The sequence below is a fragment of the Grammomys surdaster genome, unplaced genomic scaffold (genome assembly GCF_004785775.1).
Source record: "Grammomys surdaster isolate TR1022 unplaced genomic scaffold, NIH_TR_1.0 143, whole genome shotgun sequence".
Taxonomy (NCBI): Eukaryota; Metazoa; Chordata; class Mammalia; order Rodentia; family Muridae; genus Grammomys; species Grammomys surdaster.
The window spans coordinates 7,094,058-7,119,054 of record NW_021604601.1 but is presented as its reverse complement, the minus strand read 5'-3'; positions in this window follow the sequence as shown (position 1 = coordinate 7,119,054).

Genomic DNA, 24,997 nt, shown 5'->3' with positions numbered 1-24,997 from the left:
CACACGAAGAAAACACAGACCGAAAACTCAAGTGTGAAGAGGCGATAAGTTCTCAGAGTCAACCCCCTGGTGATACACTTCCTTCAGCAAGGTCCAACTCTAAAGGTTCCATGGCATCCTGAAACAGCTCTGCCACTGGGGACCAAGTGTTCAAATAACTAAGCTTATGGAGGGGGGCACATTTCATTCAAACCATCACATAACTTCCATACAGTTCCGAGAAAATAAAACCAGAGTTCATAAATGCACTCACACTTTTGGTCTAGTCCTTAAGAACATGATCAAAATCCCTCCATGAAAATTAACCTCCAGAGAAGTACTGTCAAGATTTAATATCTATGAAAGTATAGGTTAACCATACAGACAATCTCAAATCAAAAGTTCTAACCAGATATGGTAGCAAATGCCTACAATCTTAGCTCTCAGGAGACTACAGCAGGAGATTGAGGATACTTAAAGAGATATCATTTACAGAATAATTCTATTTGGGACAATATCTGTCAATATATTTTTAAAGATCATTTAAATAACAAGGTACCTGTATTGTGGGTATAAATTTGCAACATACTACAAGATATATTTTGTAACTAATCTTCTATAGGGCTGTTTCATGATTGTCAGAATCAATTGGCTACATTTAACAGTAAAAATCTAGAGTACCTTAACTCTTCTTTACCATGTGTTGCTAAACATGGTAGTCTCAATAGTATGCCTAATAGAACTTTTTGAGATTTGAAAAGTTCTAGAAGGCAATTTGCAGGTTACTGAGGGAGAAAGGACACAAATACTCTTACCCAACTGTTAACTAGCTTCAGTAGTCACCAGCCTGGTAAGGTATACCTAATAGTGGCATGGATATTACAGGGGTAGTCAACATCTGTCTAATTGGACTTTGCTAGTTTGGATGAGAAATATCTTCCATAGTCTAGGACATTTGAACACATGGTCCCCAGTTGGTGACACTGTTTCGAGGAAAAGAAGGTATAACCTTGCCTAAGGACATATATCACTTGAGAAAGGTTTGGGGAGCTTAAGGCCTTGACTCATTTTTACTATGTTCTATGTGCTTTGTGTTTGCAGTTTGTGATTAGGATTCCCAGCTTGCTGGAAATTAGTCATGCCTGTCACTTGCTGCCATGCCTCCACTCTGTCCTCATGGGCTCTCATTCCTCTAAAACCGTAAGCTAAAATAAGGTCTATTTTAAGTTACCTTACCTATGGTATTTTATACCAACAACAGAAATGTAATCAATACAGACATTAGGCCCACTTCTCTAGGGGGAACTCCTACCCGACACTGTATGCCTGTCCAAGAGACCATGGGAAGAGAGGTCATAGACTCTGCTACTGCTACTATTTTGCTTAAGGGACACAACATAAATCTGAATTCTAAATACTTAAGCTTATACTCATAGACTAATGAAAATTCACCTGATGTGATGGTTATGCTTGACTGTCAACTTGACAACATCTGGAATTAACTAAAACCCAAAAATAGAGTGAAGGAAACCCTTTGAAGGATTTCTGCTTTATTTTAAGTGAAAAGATCTACTTCTAACATGGATCCTTGAGGTAGGAAGAAATACGTTTTATTGAGATCTTTAATCTAGATTGAATCTGTCCATGCTTTCTGCTGGAAGTCTATATTAAGATATAGAAAAAGAAAGTGTTTTGTTTCTTGCCTGCTTGTTGTTGCTCTGATAACGAGTCTATTCCCTCCTCGTTGGGATTCCAGCACATACTGGAGTGTCAGAAGCCATCTAGGAAAGGCTGTGGCAAGCAATTGAGTTTTCTGGAGATGGTCCACCATTTTGCATGGCTCTGATGGGTATGCTCTGAGATACAGGGTACTCATAGACTTCATGCCAGGACTGCTTCTTGCTGTTGATATGCCTTTCCTGTGACTATTACATGGCTGAATGATTCCTGGGCATAAGTCCACCCTATTGGGCAGATTTCCTGAGGAATTAATATGAAGGTATACTTTCATATAGTAATGCTGTATAGATGAATTGATGATTTCATAATTCATGGTCATGATTTTATAGAATTCCTAATTGATACAAGTTATCCCATGTCCCCTATAGAATAAAAGCTACAAATAAAGATCTGTAAACCTTCATGTGTCATAGGCCAATTGCACTATGAAAAAAATAAGCCTGGAGCAAATTTACAATCAAGGAAAACATTCCTTCTAGGTTAGGAGTTATATCACTATCTGGTAACTAAAGGTCATAAAGTGGGAATGGGTAATTTATTGTAAGTGCAAGAACAGAAAATAAATGATGGACTAGATTGTCTATATAAAGACTTCAAAATAATAAGACCCAAGGCAGATGATTTGTCTTTTGACAAAACTGTGCCAACTTATGACATAAAAATTATTGCTTTAAACTTACAGTGAACTTATGGAGCTAGTAACAGTTAATGAATCTTTAGTCAGATACTAGTCTTAATGAAGAAAACATGTAAACAATCCTGCTGTAACTGCTTAAGGCTTATTGACCTATGACATCAACTATTGCGTTAAACTTACTATGAACTTATGGATTGTAAAAATGCTTTAAAAACCATGTGATCAATTATCCTAAGAAGGTATAAATAAAGTGGCAGTGTACCCCTTTTCCTCTTCATCTAGTGCTGTGTGTCCTTGACTTTCTCACTTTCTCTCTCTCTCTCTCTCTCTCTCTCTCTCTCTCTCTCTCTCTCCCCTTCTCTTTTGTCATAAAGAGTTAACAAACTCCAAGGCTCTTGTCTGGCCAGCAAGAAGTCCCTAAGTCAATGAGAAATGAACCCAAGTAACATATACATATATACAAACATACACACACATATACATGTACATATCATCCTAGAGCAAGAGAAATTCATCTATAAGTTCTGTTTCTCTATGGAACGCTGACTAATACACCCTCATCAGAGAAGCTTCTTTATTCAGCAGACAGCAGTTAATATAGAGATGCATTCACATTGTTAAAAATACAGAAAAACTGTGAGTGTGAATGCTCAGCTATAATGGGACATCTATCTATCATATTACCTCTCAAGAAAACATCACTGAAGAGGAGATAGAAATGTTGTAAGGGGCAGAGGTCAAAGAAGTTTGCTGTAATATAATGACTTGTGGGCATGACAGTGCTGTTATACTCATGAACTCACAGCAGCAATCGTTCTGAGCTCAATATCAAGACACTCATTACTCCAATATGTAGAGAGAAGGGGCTCAGGAAATGCTTCTATTATCTGATGATCTGGGGAGCTACTGCAGCTGATGGCTGCTGTGAGAAGGAGATTTGATTTTCTTCAGTGGTGTGGCCCATGGCAGCTTGCCCATGCTCCAGTGGAGAGCCTTTTACACCCATGTGCTCATGGACCATGGGCAGCATTAACTGGACTTAGCAAGCTATCCTAAAAGAAGTGGATAAAGAAGAAGACCTGTAAGGGAGAGGAAGAAGAAGAGAAGAAAGAATAGGAGTAGAAGAGGAAGAAAAAGAATGAGAAAGATGGAAGTGGGAATGGGAAGAGGAAGAACAGAGACAAGAAGAAAGAAGAGGAGGGGGAGGAGGAAGGAGGAAGAGGAAGGAGAGGAAGGAGGAGGAAGAAGACAGGGAGGAGAGAGGAAGGAGGAGAAAGAAGGAGGGAGTAAGAGAAAAGAAGGAAGAAGGGGAGGAGGAGAGGGAGTAAGAGGAGGGAGGAGGGAGAGGAGGGGGAAGAAGAAGAAGTAGGAGGAAGAGGAGAAGGAGAAACACAAACAAGAAGAACAAAAAATTATGATGTTGAGAGAGGGCTGAGGGCTGCCCAGGAGGAGTTGAGGAGGGTGAACATTGTATTTGTACATGAAACTGGCAAAGAATAGATTTTTTTAAGTGAAAGAATTTTTTAATCCTCATGGCATGTTAATGTCACCTGTTTTTCTTATAGGAGAGAAAATTATAACTCTAAAAAGTTCTTAGCAGGACTATCCACTGTAGTGGAGCAAGAGTTTGGCACTAGATGTACAGAAAGTAATGCTTTCAATAATTAAACCAATAGTCTAAGCAGCAATAGACGGCCCCAAATACTCCGCATTGCTCATGTTGTCACGCTCTAATTTCTGCTACTGATCCCCACTTTTATGTTCTCTGGACCCTTCTTAGCCTGTTTGTTAATCTTTTATGTGGTTTAATTATTTGGCTTTAAGTCATTTTTTGAAAAAGGTAAAACATCATAAATAAATTAATAAATAGGTAATAAAGTTGGAGTTGGCTGGTTCCCCTGGAGATAATAAAATGTATATCATATTTAGTTACTGAAGAAAATAAAAATATAGATATTAGTTATATTTTCTGACATCCTCAATAAGGAACATACTTTACTGCACTTAAAGAAGATAGTTAGTCAAACAAAATTAATTCTGATCAAGAACATGCTCCCTTCGTTTTTGCTTGTTAACCTATGAAGAGAACTTCCCTAGAATCTTTGTATTTGGAAACATTCAGTGACATAATTTGGAAGACAAGTAGTGCATCTGTAATTTCGAAAGAGAAGGGAAGAACTGTGATTGCTCAGGTCAGATGAGGAATGACCCCAATATGAACATCTGTTCATCAATGTCACACTTGTGCACTCACATCTTGACCCTTTCTCTACATACTAACACTGTACTTACAAATGACTATTATTGCTTAGTACATACACATTTATATGAATATTATCAGGAAACCTACTACATGCCAGGTGCTACGCTAATGACTGTCAATTAAAGACCTATCCTGGAACGACTCTATGTAATCAACCATTTACAATTTCAATAAAACTACTGTTAGTGTTGCTTCCTTAGAATTCTTTTCACAGTAGAAGACTACTGTGGTAGACAAGGAGGGAAGCAGGTGGTTTGGGAATGTGCTTGGTTAGGTCTTACTGTCCCTGATTTGAAGTGGGTTAATTATTAATTATTGCCTTTTAGCTGCAAATCCCCTGAAGTGCCAGTACTGTAATGAAGGGTAACTGTAAGTATTTTTCTCCTTCACAGATGATCTGGAAGATCTGTTGGTAGATGGCACTAGGAGAAGCAATGCATGCTGGGAGAGGAAGGAGGATCTCCAGCAAGTGCTGTGTAACAGCCCTTTGGGTTGGTTGGTTGTTGTTGATCTTACATGGGTCTATCATAAGAACAGTTAGGTCATCAGCTCTGCCCTGCTTGGGGGCATGAACATTTGCTGATCTTGTAGCCCTGCCCTGATGACTCTTCCAGTGACTCTTTTGTATTCCCCACAGCCTTGGCTTGCCAGTCTTTCCAGATCATGCCCCTCTAACTTCCCCTAGAAGCTGGCTCCTTGTTTCCTACCACTGGACCAGCTCAATCCTAGGAAATCCAGAGAACATCTGCACCATCCAACAGCTATAGATAAACCTTTTCCATCCAGTTCTGAAAGCTTTCAAAAGTTACATGCTTCTCCAAGTTTATCTTCCTTGGGATTCTCTACTTCAGGATGAGCATGGCCAGTGAAATCCTTAAACTTCTATGTTATTCTTATAGCATAATTCATAATCTCATGTTAATTTTCTACTCTTTGTATTATCATGTGTTTCTGCATCCTGGATGGACCTAGACTGATACAAGGGCCTTTTTAGATAAGACTTCAGGACGATGGGGATTATTGAAAAACAAAATGAAAAGGTAACAATGCCAATATCGCCAAGGGCAGCAGCTTCTGTGAAGCTAAACTCAACCTCAAGAAACAAAACCCCTCATCAAGGCCCATGGACATTGTTTTCTCTCATCTCACATCTGAACTTCAGAGCCCCCAATGAGAGATTATATGAAAGTTAGCCTTTGACTCCCTTGTATTCTGCATCATATTTTCTTTCTCAAATCTTTTTAATATTCAAGTAGCTAATTTATAAATGGATGGATCCTAGAACTAGGAGAGATCATATTACACGGACAGATATACACAGAACAATTTCGAAAATCAGACTTAAATATAAAAAAAAAAATGTAAAAGCTGGGCTTGCTGTCATCCACTTGAAATCTCAGCACTCAAAAGGCTGAGGCAGGAGAACATGAGTTGGGGGCTAGACAGGGCTACATCCTGAGACCCTTGTCAGAGGAAAAAGAACAGTGTGTGTGTGTGTGTGTGTGTGTGTGTGTGTGTGTGTGTGTGTAAGGGAAAGTGAATTGACACTACAGTGCCAGTGTGACTAAGTGCGAGTGTTGCTTATACATCATGTTGAAAGGTCTTAAGTTCCATTAGCATGCTCACCCAGCTGGTACCTGTGTGCATTCTCACCCCTGGGAAATTCAATTATCTTAAATACAAAATGGGAGAATCACACCTTTCTCATAGGTTTCCCACGGTATCCTATACACAGAGCACACCTACCCAAGTGGGAGTCCTTCCCCATAAACACCCTGTCCATCCCCACCTCTGTGTCTTCTCTTTAAATAAAATTTATTGTTTTTCTATCTTAAAGAGGAAATTTTTCTAGGATTTACTGAAACACATAATATGCCTAAGACACTTCTTTCTTTCTTTCTTTCTTTCTTTCTTTCTTTCTTTCTTTCTTTCTTTCTTTTCTTTCTTCTCTCTCTCTGTCCCTCTCTCTCTCCCTCTCCCTCTCTCTCTCTCTCTCTCTCTCTCTCTCTCTCTCTCTCTCTCTCTCCCTCCCTCCCTTCCTTCCTTTCTTTCTTCCTTTTGCTTTTACAAGTTTGCTTCATTTAATCCCTTCTTGGGGAGGACTAACTGAGAAGAGGCACCCCTCTGATGTGGCTGGGGTTGGTCCAGCAAACACCTGGCACCTAGAAAGTTCCTTTTTGCACAACAGCCTATGCTGTTTCTTATTTCAGGTCTTCAACTACAGCAACGTGCATGTTCATCCTTATTGTTTTAAATTTACTCTCATTTCTGTGATATACGAGGCTGTGCAGCTCACATACAACAGAACGAGGTCCCCACTTTACCGAGAAGAAACCAGGCTCCTTTTAGGGTGAGAGAATAGGGAGCCGTTACAGAGAAGTATAACAAAAGCTCTATCAAAAATGCTAGTCAAGAATTCTCGGGGATCTGGCTCAGAGCCCAATTAGAATGGAACAAAGATAGAGATAATGTGGTTAAGCTAAAGAAGCCTTAATTAAGTTCCTGGGAAGCCACGGGTTTTAAAGTTCAAAGGATATGTAGGCTTCTGTCAAATTCTTCTCAGAGAAGAAGACAGGAGAGGGAGTGATGGGTGATAAAATTGTGAATGAAGCCTTAACATAATTAAAACCCAATAAAAGGATTTTGCTTGTATCTGGCTCCTCCCCCCTCTGTGTGTGTGTGTGTGTGTGTGTGTGTTTGCATGTACATGTATGAGTGGGACCATGTGTATGTGCATGCATATATTCATGTGTACCTGTGTTCACACAACTGTGGAGCCCAGAGTATAGCCTCATCCTCAGGAATTCTGTCCACCATTGAAATATGGTCTCTGGTTAGCCTGGAACTAACCAATTAGTTTAGACTAGTTGCCAGTGAGTTCCAGGAATCCTCCTGTTTCCCCCTCCCCACTACTGGGACTACAGGTATTGCCTCTGCTCCCGGCATTTTAGAATGTTGATTATCATTGTGTGAGTGTGGGTGGGTTGGCTGGTGCTCAGCTGAGCATCAGTATTTGGAGACAAGAGGTCAACTTCAGGTTTTCTTCCCAATTGTTCTCCCCCCTGGTTTTTCAGACAAGGTCTCTTGCTGAACATGGATCCCACTCTTTCTGCTAGACTGGCTGGCTATCGAGCCTCGGGCATCTACCTGGGACTACAGGTATAAGATATCACACCAGGACTTTATGTGGACACTGGGAATCTGAACTAAGAATTGAACTTACTCTGTAGGCACGGAGCCAACTCTAAAGAACCCCACCCACAGCATGTTTGTATGGCTTCTTAGAATCACTCAGGACCTCATGCTAGGAGAACAAGACTTTACAGATTGAACTAGCTCTTCAATCCCTGGTTTATCTCTTATGATAAAGAACATAGCCATGAATAGTCTTTAAATATAAGCAGACTTCCTCTACTAAAGTCATGTTGAGACTTGTGAATTGTGAATATTACCTTACCTTTACAGTAACTCTATTGCTAATCTATTCTTTCATGGAAACTGCATCATTTGTTATACTCAGTTACCAAGACCATTGGAATATGATTCGTCTCTCTCGGCTCCAACTTATATATTGAAATACATCTTGCCAGAATTTGATGATATGATATAAATATCCAATCAATAAATATGAATAGCAATAGTAATGAAATCATCAATTTTTGCATCTATTTGGCCATTTAAGTCTAGAGATTCCTCTCCTGTCCTTTCCTTCACTCCCTCTTCTTGTATTCAACCACTGATTAACTTTAGGCTCTCAGTATCTAGATACCTCTCTGTTTCAAAAGCCCCCTATAGTATTTTCCTCCCTCCTGGTTCCTCACAGATAGACCAGTTTACTCACTACAAATTTATATCTCTCACCCCGTATAGTCCAAGTAGATGGGCATTATCTAAAGACTTAAGCCTGGGTCCTTGTATGGTCTTCCATTTTAGGACCCTATCTATCCTCCCGACAGCAGTTCCTTCTTCCTTTCCAGAATCTTCTACACTCCACACCGCACTATTCCACTGTGGATGTTTCTGAATCTTGTCTATATGCAAACTCCCCCCTGTCTAGGATAACCATATAACCTTGCTTCAGGGCAATGTAGCAATTAGCACTCCTCTGATTAATACTAAGCTAGATAAAAGATTGCAAGGTTTTTGGGTATGTGCTCACCAAATAACTATGTGAGTTAAGCAGACTCAGCTCCTAGGAAGCCACTTAGTGGCCATCTGTTGTTACAGGAACACAGTCCTTGAGAGTCCCCTTCTTCTACCCAAATCTACTTTTCATGGTATTCCTAGAAGCTACAATCAGTGCTCTCCCTGGGAGGAATTCTAATAAACATCGCTTGGCCATCTTTTAATTTTCTAGTGATGTTTCAGCACCCTATGAAGCTCGGCACCCCTGAAGCTACCCATCTGATCAACCTCCTTATCTACAATGACAAATCCCTCCCCATCCTTCAGATGTCAATTAACACATCACATCTGTGACAATGTCCTGGTTTACCCCAATTCTCTTGCAGAACTGACTCAATATATACTTTAAAGATACAAGCTCGGCCATTCAAGTTTCCTCAGTTGAGAATTCTTTGTTTAGCTCTGTACTCCATTTTTAATAGGGTTATTTGGTTGTCCGGGATCTAATTTCTTGAGTTCTTTGTTCAATATCCTTAGTCATCAGGGAAATGCAAATCAAAACAACCCTGAGATTCCACCTCACACCAGTCAGAATGGCCAAGATCAAAAACTCAGGTGATAGCAGATGCTGGCGAGGATGTGGAGAAAGAGGAACACTCCTCCATTGTTGGTGGGATTGCAAGCTTGTACAACCACTCTGGAAATCAGTCTGGCGGTTCCTCAGAAAATTGAACATAGCATTACCTGAGGACCCAGCTATACCACTCCTGGGCATATACCCAGAAGATGCTCAAACATATAACAAGGACACATGCTCCACTATGTTCACAGCAACCTTATTTATAATAGCCAGAAGCTGGAAAGAACCCAGATGTTCTTCAACAGAGGAATGGATACAGAAAATGTGGTACATTTACACAATGGACTATTACTCAGTTATTAAAAACAATGAATTCGAGAAATTCTTAGATAAATGGATGGAACTAGAAAATATCATCCTGAGTGAGGTAACCCAACCACAAAAGAACACTCCTGGTATGCATTCACTGATAATTGGATATTAGCCCAAAAGCTCTCAATAGCCAAGATACGACTCACAGACCACATGAAGCTCTTGACCAAGTAAGACCAAAGTGTGGGTGCTTTGGCCCTTCTTAGAAGGGATAACAAAATATTCATGGGAGCAAATATAGAGACAAAGCATGGGACAGAAACTGAAGGAGGGGCCGTCCAGAGACTGTTCCACCTGGGTATCCATCCCTTGTGCAGTGACCAAAGGTAGATGCTGATGTGGATGCCAGGAAGTGCATGCTGACAGGAGCCTGATATAGCTGTCTCCTTAGAGGTCTGTCAGAGCCTGAAATATACAGAGGCAGATGCTCACAGCTAACCATTGAGCTGATCATGGGGTTTCCAATGGAGGAGTGAGAGAGAAGGAGCTGAAGGGGCTTGCGGCCCCATGAGGAGAGCAACAATACCAACCAACCAGAGCTCCCAGAATCTAAACCACCAGCCTGGGAGCACATAGGGAGGGACCCATGGCCCCAGCTGTATATTTAGGGGAGGATGACATTGTCAGGCATAGGTGGATAAGGAAGTCCTTGGTCCAGTGAAGGCTGGACGCCCCAGTGTGGAGGAAACCATGGGTGGGGAGGGAGGTGGGAGGTTGGGTGGGTGGGGCATATCCTCATAGAAGCAAGAGGAGGGGGGATGGGATAGGGGGTTCCTGGGTGGGAGGGGGAAAGGGGATTACATCTGAAATGTAAATAAAATATCCAATAAAAAAATTTTTAAAAAAAGATACAAGATCTATGCCAGTGTTTCACATTTTAAAAACTCTGTGCTTTTCAAATATCATCTCGTCTTCCCTGTAGAGAATGATTCCCCAAGCAATCTTTTATTTTATAGAGAGGAATTGTGTCAAAAGACCAGGAAGTGACGCAGAGTAGGATTCAAATCCTGCCAAGTGTGCTCCAGGCTGACTCACAACCCTTACACCTAACTGTGTACTTTCAAGTATACAGGGAAGGAGACTTTCTCCTGTTGGCAGAAGCTCCTACAATGACCCTCTCTCTGCTTTAATGGTTTTCCCTTTGTGTGTTAGATATGTAGCGTTCTTTCCAGAGTTTAAAATCTACAAAAGTTGGGCCTCTACCCATGAGTATATTGCAAAAACTTGTTTGTTCTTCATTCATGATAGGCACCCTTTAAATTTCTGATGAAAAATGAATGAATATAAGCCACTCCATCACCCCCAAAGCAGCACCTACTTTAAAGGTTCTTGAAGGCTGAACTGCAAGGCTGTGGAGTCACAGCCAAATTATTTTGAGCTATCTTCAGTGTCCTCAGTTAAAATGCACTGTCCATCTCTTTATCTGACCTAACATCTTATCCAATAAAAACAATAAAATTTTGCCTCCTCTATTGTAACATCATGTTCCCATCAATGTATTTTGAAAACACTTTAATTTATGACATTCTCATGGGTTGTGACAAAAAATTCATGCAACTGTTTCCACATTGGAGCATGATATCCAGGCCAAAGTAAACCCATGGTCTATAGCTATGGTCACTCATATTTGGCTCAGAATAAACGATCTCTTATTTCCTTGGAGGTGTGAGTTGTTCTGTATAACGGGAATGAGCCAATCAATCAGCTGTCACAAATGATGGCTGTGTTTGGATTTCTATGTAAGAAATCAAGAAAGGTTTTCATGAGTATACTAAAAAGTTTGCATTCCACATGAGGTAATTGAGAAAAGTAGGTAACTTGTCAGAATCTCCAAAGACAGTGAACTCATTGATGAAAGAATATTGGTCAAAGCATTTTCAGTGCCATCAACATGATGATAAACACCAATGGTAAACCTTTCTAAAAGAATTATAGCGGTACAAAGATAATTAAGACCAACCAGGGAGTCACAAACCTTCAAATTCAAGATGTGAAGGAATGTCAGAGGGTGTGAAACAATTGTTTTAATTTTTTTCTCATTTGTAAATTTATTTTCTGCCTTCAAGCGCAATATAAATTATTTACCAAAATTAGCTGCATCACTTACAGGGACAAGTGCAAGCAAATTCACACACAAACCTGGATGGCTTTATTTGCATGTAAACCGTGCTCATGCCTAATTAGAAAGGTAACTATGGAAGTAAACAATGCTTAATCCTGAGAACAAAAAAAGAAAAGAAAAATCTTCCCTCCCTCCTCCTTCTGACTCAAGGAAGAGTAAGGAACATAAAAGTGCCACAGGGTGCAATGACACATGTTTAAGATCACATCTGGGATTTGGAGGCACGAGAACCACGAGTTCAAGGCCATCCTTTGCTATGTAGAGAATTATATCAACCCTAGACTCTGTCTCAAGGAAACGTTCTTTCTTGAAAATATTCTCAGAAGATCAGAAGACATGTTCTAGTACAGAATTATGGAAGGTTTGTGGCTTTCTAATTCTGTGAAGTTGGCTTTATGAAATATGCAAGAAATTGTCTTTCAAGTTTGAAAAACACATTCCTTGAACAAGCCAGACCCCATTGGCATATACACTTCATTTTATGAAAATGAGAAACTGTCTCCTTCCTGCGGTTGGTCCCATGTATACCTTTGGACTTGAGTCATGGTCTCCATCCTCTGTGATTCTTATAGACAGGGACAAGACAACTTGCTAGCTACCCAATAAAGTACCATGAAAACCCTATTAAAGAGACCAGCTGAGCACGCCAGGCTCTTATAAGTTAATTTACTTTCCTGATCTAGCTGATTTCAGTTGACCTTTCCTCCTTATTCCAAGCCAGGACAGGGCACAGCAGAATCCTGCTGGAGTCTTCCGATGTGTATACCTTCCTTATTTCATCATGAAAACCTATTCTATAGTAATGCAAATGCAAAGCACATGGAATGACAAAGAATTGGCCTCAGGATGCTAGAGGCAGAGCTGTGAAATGGTGAAGACCTTCCTGAAATCAAATTGTTAGTTAGCACAGTATTCCATGGCCACATCTATAATGAGACCATAAATGCCCCTATAAATTGTGGACCTGGGAAATCTTTTGTAAAGATATCAACAACCCTTGTTTATCTTTTTCAAGGTAATACTCTGCTTTGAGGCTACTGATAGAGGTGGTGTTGGCAGAGAATATTGTTGTAATCTGATACTTTTGCAGATGATAATGAAGAGCTCCAGTGTTCTTGAGAAAGCTTAATTTCCAATCTCACGATTTTCACCCTTGTCCCATATGACCTATATTTTGCACATGTTGGATCTTGATGAAAATGAATTAAACTCATCTCTTTTTTTTCAAGATATTACTGGGCTGGGAGAGATGGTCCAGTTAGTAAAGTGCTTACTTTGCAAACTTGAGGACCCGAGTTCGAGCCTCAGAAACTACATAAAATAATAATAATAATAATAATAGTGGTGATTATGATGGTGATGATGATGATGATGGTGGTGGTGATGACAGAAGATGAAGAGGAGGAGGAAGAGGAAGAGGTAGAGGAAGAGGTATATGAGGAGGAGGAGGAGGAAGAAGAAGGAGGAGGAAGAGACAGGTATAGTAGCATCTGCCTGAATCCCTGTAATAGGGAAGCAGAATTTAATCCCTGGGACTCACTGGCCATCCAGTCTAGCCAAATTGGCAAGCTAAAGATTCAGATCCTGCCTCAAAACATGAGATTGAGAAAGGCTGAAAGACACCCGGCATCAACACGTGGCCTCTACATTTGTACAGGTCCATGTATACTCACACAAGCACACTCACTCACACAAGCACACTCACTCACAAATAAAGCTGTGAGTATTATTCTCCCTTGCTCCTGAACCTCTCCAGAGCCATCACATATACACCTTTGTGTGTAGAGAAGCACACACATATATACTCAGTTTGAATATACAGATGTAGAATATGTTGGCAACGTGGAGAGGATTTGGTTGTTAAACGCTTCCTAGCAAATGCCCTGCTCAGCCTGTCATCAAGTTCAGCAAGCCACGTGTACACGCACGGGTGTCAGGTACTCCATGGAGCCAGTGTTAAAAGCTACGTCAATTTATAAGCACTGCCATGCCTGCATCTCTGTGCCCGGAGCTGCAGGCTAGACTGCATTTCAATCAGTTCGAGTTCAGCTGTCTGTTTTATTACACCCAGGCCAGTAACACTTTGGGGATTTTTAGTCCCTTCAATGACAAATGTATATTCAACCACCGCTGTGAGCAGCAGTGCACAATACAGGTCACTAAAGGACAGCAAACCGAGTAGGGATGTCAGAAAAAATGTTCCGGGAAAAAAAAATAATAACCCCGTAGGTATCTGCAATTCTCTCTGCCTCCCATCTTTTCAACCTTGGGGAAGCATGTAAAGATGTTTGCTTCCGAATCTTACAAAAGAAAATGGAAGAAAGGTCTGGAGTGCCTGAGCTGTTTCTAAGCAAAGCTGTATACAAATTTAACTCATCTACCTGACAAAGAGGAGCTCTTTACACCGCCTAATGTGATGATTGGTTGGCGGGTGCAGCCTGTTCTCAAAGGCCACTCTGAGATTCTGATTTCCAGAGCTAAAGGAAATTGCCTTAAATCACACAGTGGCTCAGCCTTGCTTACTGCGGCACTGAGAGAGAAGACCGGCCACCGAGTTGTCACTTAGCCAGCACAGCTGAGAGGAAGAAAAACACCTTCCAGTGAGAGAAGTGTCAGGTGTGCTGATTCGGAGCACATTCTGAAATGGCCCTAATATATTTCCACTCCGGTCCCCGTGCCTGTTGTTAAGACCCAGGCTGCACTGGCGTCCCCAAATTATCTCTGTGAAGTTCTTTTATTACATCAAGGAAGGAGGGAATTTTCACCGACTCATCAATCAACTGAAAACTCTCTTTCTGCTGACCCGAGATCCGGTTCCATCTGTTATAAAATTCCAATTAATTTGCACAAGATGCAAGCTTTTCTTAACTGAAGGAAAGTCTGTGAGAATTTTAATTGTTGGCCTTCACTCACGGTCCTCCCACTGTAGAATTCCACTTCCACAGCTTGTTAGAGAGTTGAACGCAACAGTAACTTTTGATTTGGATTTGTTTTTTTCTGTTCTTCCTAGAACATCAGGAGCTGATTGCTTGACAATTAATGCTAGGATCACAGCGAGAAGCAATGTGTCTGATATCGGTGTCTTCTTGATTTCTTTTCTGTGTGCGATCAGCATACCCCGTTCTAGCCATCTCTTGAGCCTAAGAAATAAATCAAGGAATTTCCCAGAGAAGGGTCTCCTTGCAAGACGACTTGGCGAAGGCCATATAACCAGGTTTGTCTTAATCAAGCATGGGTAGAGATCAGCTTCCTTGGAGAACAATCAAAGACCATTTGCTTTTCTAATAGAAAATTCACAATGGACAGTAAAACCATATCCGAATCAATATTCACTTAATATCACATTTATTCCCAGCAATAAACATCAAAGGGAAGCCGAGAGTGTTAATATGTCAGCCTAGCACGGTGTATAAAAGGAAACAGTATAAATATGTACCCTGTGTGCTGCTCAGAATTTCTCCTTTGTGTTAGTTCACTGGGAGCTTGGCAGTGCTTCAAACAATTAGAGAGAGAAAAAATTATCTCCAGGGAATATTCTGCAACACTATGTCTTGAAGGTGCATCCAGTGACAGAGCTCTGGCTCCTTTGTGCTCTACAGAGACACAGTCCTCAAGCCCCCATTTCCAGAGACATACATGTCAGTTTGTGAATTATAACATTATTTAAAATATCTGTTTGTTGTAGATGCAGTTGACTGTGAAAACGTCCAGCCAGTGAGATGGCACAGTAGCTAACAGTGCTTGCCACAAAATCCTGAATGAACGTGAGTTCATTCCCCAGATCTTATGTGGAAGGAAAGATGTGGTACTTAAAAGCTGTCCTTTAACCTCCACGTGTGCTCCATCTGTGACATGTGTGAACCCCCCACATAATACAATAATCTTAGCAATAATACATTAATGTAAATATTTAATATTGCTTTTAAAAGAAAAACAGAAACCCTGTAAATATTTCTAAATAGAAGAAATACTGTATTTTTTTAAAAAATCATAAAAGCATGATTAACTTCTATAGTCTCTTCAAGTGTCTACAAACGTTCCATTGGAGTAAAAGATCAAAATCATTTTTGAGTCAAGTACACAGCTTGATTCTACTAGACTTGAACATTATTTCCCTACATTGCTCTTTACATCTGTCTTAAGTCCCCCTGAATCCATCACTTATGCCCTTAGAAAATTCCGGTCACCTTCCCGGTAACCATTGGTGGAGAAGGATGGAAAAAGATACAACAAATTAATTTGGTCCAAAATGAGCCGTTGATGTGCTTCAACTGCCGGTGATGTTTGCCTTGTCCTTACAGATTTCAACAGGAATTATTTGGGGGCTGCTCATCTGTGGAAAGTGCAGCTGGGGCAAAACCACGGACTAGGAGACAGCCCAACATCTGTTGCCATTCAGAGGGCTGCTTGGACATTCCTAAGGCTCTGTTTCTTGATCTATTCGTGGTTTTTGTCTTTATTCTCCCTTGATCATTCTGGCCTAGGTTTTCTGGTTTTTTGCTTGTTTGTTTGTTTGCTTATTTGCTTTTTCATTTTGCAAGTCTTGTAAAAAGGAATAGTTTTTACCTCTACCCATGGAGTTCAGTTGAGGTTAATTTTCTATATCATTTTTTAAAAATATAACCCATTTTATTTTTTTTTTAAATGTAACCCATTTAGTTTCTTCCGTCTGCATTCTTTACAGATTCTGTGCAGTTCTCTTTTCCAGTCTCTTGGATTGCCTGATGAGTTCTTTAAGTTTTCCTCTTTTGTGAACACTTGGATGTCTGTCATTTCCTTCTAAGAAAAGCTTGGCTTTGGGTTTCCCAAGCTTTTGGTATGTAACAGGATCATCATTTTTCTGTTGTATGGGCCATCCAGGAGGTCATGCTGTATGGCATGATTTCTGACATTACTGCTCAGACAACAAAATTCACATGTTACTGGTTCTCTCATATTTGAGGTTTCAATGTAGTGGCACATTGCATCTGTTCCATACCCTGCAGCCTGCCCTGTATCCAGATAGAATTGTTTTAAAAGGTTACACACAGTTTTGTTCCAATTCTATGGTTTTATTTTATTTTATTTCTGTCTTACATATCAAAACAACTTAGGTATATGCTAAAATATTTCAATATGCAGATTTGCAAATATTCCCTTAAGGTTATGTCAAGTTTATTTCACAAAATTTGGGGGTATCTATGTAAACATGCAAAACTGCTCTGTCTTCCTCAGTAAATGGCTCCTCATAGTACGAAGTGAAAGTCATTCTCAAATGTCCTTGTCTTGCAGTGTAGTTTATTCTGATCCTGACAGAGCTGCTCTATGTTCTTATTTGGTAGACATCTCCCTTGCATGCTTGGCCTGTCTTTACAGGCCTTGGAATTACGTTCTAGAACATGTTTTGGAAATAACACATAGGTAATTTTGATAAAGAACCTCTGTGTTCTAAGTTGTCAGTCTTGTCTCTTACATTTATTGTAATTGCTAACACAGGACGTGATATAGGGAGCTACAGAACAGAAGCTTTATGTGGTGGTTGGAAACAGTCCAATAAAAAGGAAAATCAAGAGAAAAGAAGGAGAGAAAATAAGCACAAGTCTAGTTTGGTAATGGTTTCTTTGAGCATGCAAAAGGCCCAAGGTAGACGTCACAGTAACATAGCCTTCTCCTGTATCAGATTCTGATCAGTACACTTCAAGATGGAAAGGAACAAAGAGTCCTTGAGGGAAATGGTTGAATGAGGTCTGTGTAAAGGAAGTACAGTGTGAGCAGGAATATCATGTGCTTCTAGAATGTTCTTAAGATTAATTGGGCCTGTGGAAAGGACCTAACAAGATAGAAGAGCTCTTTAATAGCCAGATTCCTGTAATTTGGACCTTGAAAAAAATAATGACTGCAGTATTGCAGTCAATTGAACCACTTGGCATCTATGAAAACCCATGTGTTTATAGGGACAAAGAGTATCTTAAAATTATTTTTAAAAGTTTAATGTCTCTGTTATTACTTGAAGCCTTGCTTTGGAATTGTATTAAGTAAAGGAAATATTTGAAACATTTATTTTTACTTTCCAGGAAGAACTTTAAAGTAACTCAATAGTCTCAGTTGATAAAAGCATGTTAGTGTCTTCAGTAGAACACATTTTGAGACATGAGTGATTGCATAAATGACTAGTGAAACATATTATAGACACAAAGAACACTACTGAGCTGCAAGGAAAGTATGACTTGATACCTTTCATCATTATAAAGTTATCACTAGGGTAGGCCAACCCCATTACATGCTGGAATAAACTTAACGTTTTTTCTGGTATGATAAAAATAAAATGTATGACATCAGCAAAGATATATGATCTTGGTTTATAAAAAGGGGTTATCAAATTGTTATCTTGCTTATACTTCATAGTAAATGTACAGGTTTAAAAAACAAAACAAAACAAAAACCAAGAATAAGCTCATTCATACTCAGGAGGCCTCAATAAAGAAAACTGCAAAGTGTTCTTGAGGAAGCCACAGAGAAAGGGACAATTAATTCTAAACTGAAAGGAACTTGAGAAAAATAATGAACAAGATATCATAGAAGTTTCATACACTGGTGTTTGCATTTAATAGAAATTGTTTCCCATAGATTTATATGATCAACATGTGGTCCCAGTGAGGACACTGCTTTAAGGGTTGATGAGTATTTTAATGTAAGGCCTAACTAGAGGAAGGAGGCCCCAAGGGTCATGGCGCTAAGGGCACTCATTTTTCCACACCCTTCCTTATTCTTGCTTCCTGTCCACCATGAGGTGAAGAAGCTCCTCAGACACACTTCCATAGCCATTACGTTCTGCCTTGCTGAGATCCAACATAACTGAGTCAACTAACAGACTGTAGCCACACAATTAGTGAATGGGTCTGGTTAATACAACTGGATTCCACATTAAAGATTTTTTCTAATGTGTATTGTATGCATTTATTTGTGTATATGTGTGTGAACAAGTGGTGATTCGGTATATGACCAGTTGTAGGATTTGGTCCTCCTTGCACTGTGTAGAGAGAGTCAACTCAGGACATCAAGCTTGTTAGCAAGTGTCACTACCCACTGAGCCATTTCAATAGCCTACAAGTGGTATTTTTTGATAACAACTAAACAATGTTTCAACATATAACAAGTATTGAGAGATATAAGGTATTTGTTACTGTACTAAATATCATTAGCTTTGTGTACAAAAAATGATTTCTGTGTGAAGCAACCAACTGAAGCCGAAAAAACAAAATAAAATTTAAAATCAAATACATCTGTATAAACAAAAGGTGCCATGTTTATCCTATCATTTTTCTATGGTATCAATTCTTTTCTGTTATAGAAATATTTCTTAATTGTTTACAGGGAGAGTAATTTTATGCAAACATAGGAACACACTCTAGTTCCTCTCTCTTATTGTTTCTCCCCTGTTCTACTTTGCTACCTACAGTCTAGAGTGTTCTGACAGGAAAGTGTCAACTAAGGAATTGTCTAGATAAGGTTGGCATTTGAACATGTCTGTGGAGGACTGTTTTGATCATTAGTTGATTGAAGGAGGATCCAGCCCACTATGAGCAGGAGGGTGGTCCTGGGCTGGGTAAGAAGGCTAGCTGAGTATGATCCAGAGAGCAAGGCAAAAAGCAGTCTTCCTGTGTTATTTCTACTTAAGTCTCTGCTTAAATTTGTACTCTGATTTTTCTTGGTGATTGACTGTAACCTGTAATCTGAAATAAATCCTTTCTTTCCATAAGTTGCTTTGGGTTGGAATGCTTTATTACAGCCACAAAGACATCGCTGTAACACTACCAGCCACAAATTTTAATATGCATAACAATGTGTTAAATAAATACTCATAATAAAGTATAAGATTAATCAGCTATTCATATTCCTCTTGGACAATGAAAGACCCTAGAGGAAGCTTTGTTCCTAATTCTGTTTTATTGGTCTTACATTAGCATTGCTCTACATTTCCGTTCATTCTCATGTTTTCAACTCAACAAATACATGGTAATTGTCACTTCACCACCACCATGACTACCACGACCACCACCATCACTACCACCACCATTCCCATGTTTAGACTTCCCAAATTCTTTGCTATCTTATCCAGACCTTTCTGAGTTTGCAGATCCTCTAATACTTCTTGCTTTGATACTTCTTTAAATCAGTGACAAATTCTTCCAATGCTTTTTTTGTCTGAAAATGTCTGTAATGTTCATGTAATGTTCATAGTTTAGCTGTGTATACAAAAAAGCTAATGGAAAATTGTTTCTCAGTACTTTTTCAAATATTATATCTTTGTGCTTTGTTGTTGTTGCAACTGAGAAATATGATGACAACCTTATTGTTATTAATTTGTAAATTAATTTAGTTTTGATTTGGAGATGTTCTTCATTCACACTATTTGTTTCTAAAAATGAAATTTTCTTCATCCTTTTGAGTTCATCCTGTGACCTGATTCCAAGGGTCCTTCCTGTTTTTCATTAGTTATAGGAAAATCTCTTGTCTGGCACCATTGAATTGTGTAACTTTCCTGCTCTGACCATCTTTTCTTTCTGATTCTATTTATGATATTGAAACGTGTTCTGTTTTCTATGTCTCTCAACTCTATTATAGTTTCAATAATTTTATGTTCTGAATATTGAATAGTTCCTCAGATATATTTTATAGTTTATAATGTCTGTGTTCAGCTCCTTAAATTGCTAACTAGATTTTTCAGAGCTTATATATTTTTAATTTTATAAAACCTTATTTCCTTAACATGTAACATCTAAATATACACTGAACATACACATTTTTATATTTTATTCATATTGTCTTGGTTTCATCCAAAGTTCTTAACATGTAAATGCTTGCTTGTATGATAACTTTTAAGTATGATGGACTATTTTATTTTGAAGTTTTAAACATTATATGGTGTCTTCATTATTTGAAAAATGGGCCATTAGCAACAAAATTCTCCAAGAGTGTGGGTTAAAAAATATTACTTCTATATTTTCCTGTTTGGAGACTTAGGGTATCACTAACCTTGGACTACTTTATATTAATTTCCAATCCTGGAGTTCCTAGTCAAGAAAATACAAACTCAGTCTCCCAACAAATGTGGGGGTATGCTTTCACTTAAAATTTCCAAGTTGTAGCTGAGCCCAAGGAGTTTTCTCTGTCATCTTCCTGTCCTGGTTAACAGAACTCTTCAAAGTGTCCAGTTCACTGAGTACATAGCCCATGAAGAGTCTTGGCTTTGTGGAGCTGAAACTGTACCTTTTCCTCTATTCCTGGATAAGTCCTGATTTCTCTTATCAATACTTGGGACATTCTGTGACAGACACGCCTTGGTTGTACAATGACAACTTTCATACAGCAAGGATTTGATTATATTTTCCTTCTTGGTTTTAAGCCATGCTTTCTTTCTAGTTTAGCTCTCTACATGTCAAATAACTTTTATTAGGCTTTGTCTTATATTTATAGATGCTAGATACAGACAGATTTGAAATAATCTAGTCTGCTGTACTGTCAAAAACAGAAGCACTCATTTTGTTTGGTTTATCTTTTAAATGTGCATGATAAAGATGAATTGTCCTCGTTGATTTGTTTTTTCATTTTTATTTACATTCAAGCAGAAGAAGAATGAATTTATCCATACTACCCTAAAGTCTTCTTTGATGAATACTGACGAGGATGAATGATACTCCTCTAGAGTTTTGGCTACACATCCCTTCAAACTCTGCCTGTGTTACTTCATTGGCCGACATTTGGTTCATAAATTTAATCTTGGAAAAGAAAGGTAGGCATGGGAAGAAATGTCACCTCTCATTTGAGCTGTTCCTGGGTTTTTACATGTTAATCTTCATTATTGCCAGCGTTGATAGCTTGATGTTGTGGATGTTGTAGGCCTGGGGACTATACCTGATTTGTCTCTTATTTTTTTAATGATCACCTTATATACCAATGTGTTCTGTTCTCACCCATCACTCTGGAAGGTAACCCTCTCTTCTCTTTTGAAGTCAGTGATCCAGGAAAGACCTTTCCCCTCCTGGTTTCATCAGCCCACCCACATAGCCAGGCCTCTGGTGACAGCTTCGGCACCTTTGGATGATTGATTTCTACTGGCCTTGATGCTTCAGACTGGGTATTTTTGTCTCTTACAGAACAGATTGCATTTTGTGGACATTCCAAATGTTCCAAACCCTGAGAGTTCTTTCTATAGCCCAGTCTGTGTGCGCTCTCCTGTTCCACTTTATGGCACCTGTTAGTGTTAGTCCTTTTCCAGAGAGAAATAGGACCTCTGTGCTCATGTCCCTCATGTCCCTACTTTTCACACGTCAAACTCTGACCTTTGCATACACCACCTGAATGCCCATGACTTGATGAACTAAACTTTTAGAATTCTGAAGTTGAATGTTGCCCAACAATTACACTTTCCTTTTTTTCGTTCCCTTCAAAGTAAGACTTACCAAATGCCCTAACGTGACGACTTGTGCTAAATTCATCAAGTAAAAAATAATATCTATTTATCGATTTTATATTTAGAAAAACACCTATAATTCTATCAATTAGCATCATCATAAAGCCAGCTAGGATAATATAAATGTAAATGTATAATTAATCACGTTTTATTCTTCTTCCATCATAACTGTGTCACCACACACACACATACACACACAAACACACACACACATACATATACACACAAACACACACACACACACACATATATATATTTGTGTATATATATATATATATATATATATATATATATATATATGGAGATGTTTAAATCTCCAACCCAAATATGATCGGTCAATGAAAACACAACTCAATAATTACAAACATATTCTGTAAGCCTAGATTAGGCAGATACCCCTGCACTACTCTGTTCCCCAGCTATGAGACCCTTATAACTTGAGGATTTTCCAGACCCTGCATCTGTCCTTCTACCTCCTGCTTCCCAGTTGTCCTCTACTTCATCATCTTCCTCCTCCGTTGTCTTCCTCCAGTCCTCCCCTCTGCTCTCTTCCACCAACCTTTATTTCTCCACCTCCCCTTCTTCTGCCCAATCACTGGCTCCAGCCTTTATTTTACAAATTAAGATGGGCAGAAGGTTCACTAGAATTCACCTGTGTACTGACTCACACCTCTTCTGCAGCCCCTCCCAGGAAAGGGGAATTAGTATCAAAATACAAGGCCGGGGCTATCCACAGCACACACACACACGCGCACATATATATATATATATATATATGATATTTATATGTATGTACATATAAAATCTTTCTAATTCCCATCATATGGATAAATAAATTTTATTCCCTTTTATTTCACCAATAAGTATTATCTAGATGAAAGCAATTTTCATATTATGAAGTTGAACCAAGAGAGTATTTTTGAACACGTGAGCAGAAGAAGGTCCAGAAGACAAATCAATTAATAAGTATAAATTACAATTAATATTTGATGAGCACCAGGCAGAGTTCCTGCCCTAGAGGGCCCTACAATCCTTTTCATGAGAGGAGAATGGGAAGAGAGGTAGGAAAATTAATCACATCAGGGGTAATAGGGTTGGGATGAGTATACATGTACCTGTATTGACATGTATTTAAATAGAACCATGGTGGCAATCAAAATCATTTCAAAAGCTGAAAATATAGAGCTTGGGATATGGCTCAGTGGATAAACGTGTTTGATAAGCAAGCTCAAATCTCCAGTACCCATGTTTATAGCTGCTCACAGTAGTATTCAGGCCTTAATCTCTAGTACTATGGAGATTTGAGAGAAAGGGATGCTGGGGTTTGCTGACTGCTAGCCTAGCTTCAGATTCAGTGAGACCCTGTCTCACAGTCATGGGAATGAAAGAAAGAATGAACAGGGCAACTATCATCCTCCTTCGGCATATTCATGTGTGCATGCCCTACACACATGTGCATATGCATAACACACACAAATGTAACAGAGAGAGAGAGAGAGAGAGAGAGAGACAGAGAGAGAGACAGAGAGACAGAGAGAGAGACAGAGACAGAGACAGAGAGAGAGTTGGGAGTTGGGAAAAGATAGTTTCCTCTTGGTCCAATCATCTTAAAAATCCTGTATCTGCTATCCTATCTCTCTTCCCATTTCTATGATATTAGAAAGAAGTAAAGGGGGATGTTACGCAAGATATTAATGAATGCTTGTTGTAAAAAAAAAAAAACAAAAAACAAGAAAACAAAAAACAAAACCGAAGTCAACTGTTTGAAAGAAAGACGGGGTTCACTGTCCTATCCAGAGCTGAGCCCATGCTATCAACTATTCAGAGATGAAAATTGGCCAGTTTTTTCTAGAGTGGGTTTACCCAGTGAGAACTCCTCTGCTACTGCTCCATTAAGGCCCTGGCACACAAAGCAGGTGGCTTCTGTGAGCATGGCTTCCGTCCTCTCTCACAGGCAGCATATTTAGCAGAACCTGAACATGTCCCTGCACCTGGGATCCACAAGATGGCAATAGTGTTCATTTTTTCTTTTTTTCTTTTTATAAAAGTGAATTTTATGGCTGTCACTAAAGTATCGTGTGTGTGTGTGTGTGTGCACGTGTGTGTTAGAAAAAGACAATTTTTGCCTCTCCTGAGATATTTCTTCATATGATTAACAATGAATAACCTGAAACTCCGAAAAAACTGCAAATGAAAGAAAATGGTCTGCCTGTTCTTTACATCTGAGCTTTGAAAGCTGATCATCCTGTTTGTGAAATGTGCTTCTCTTTCCTCTGCTGTCACACCCTGTCCAGAACAGCCACCAGCATCTACCTGTGCCATTCCACACCCATTAAGATCAAACAAACTTTAAAATAAAGCTCTTCATTCAGTCATATGGGCCACATTTCATGTTCTCTGTAGGCAACTCAGGTTGAGGCTTCCACGATGTCATGGAGCAAACATCAAACACACACATAACAATGCCAGTTCTGCTAAACACCACTGAGTCATAAAAACTCAAGGAGTTTATATCATTAGTTTTCTAATGATATAATGATGGATGATAGTCTCTGTTACTCTCTTCCTCTCTCTCTCTCTCTCTCTCTCTCTCTCTCTCTCTCTCTCTCTCTGGCACTCTGATAGAGAAATGGAGGAGGTGACTAAAAACTTGAAATTAAAATGTGAACCTTCACACACAATTGTGTACAGTGTGTTCTTAGAATAAGAACCACATCCCTCACACA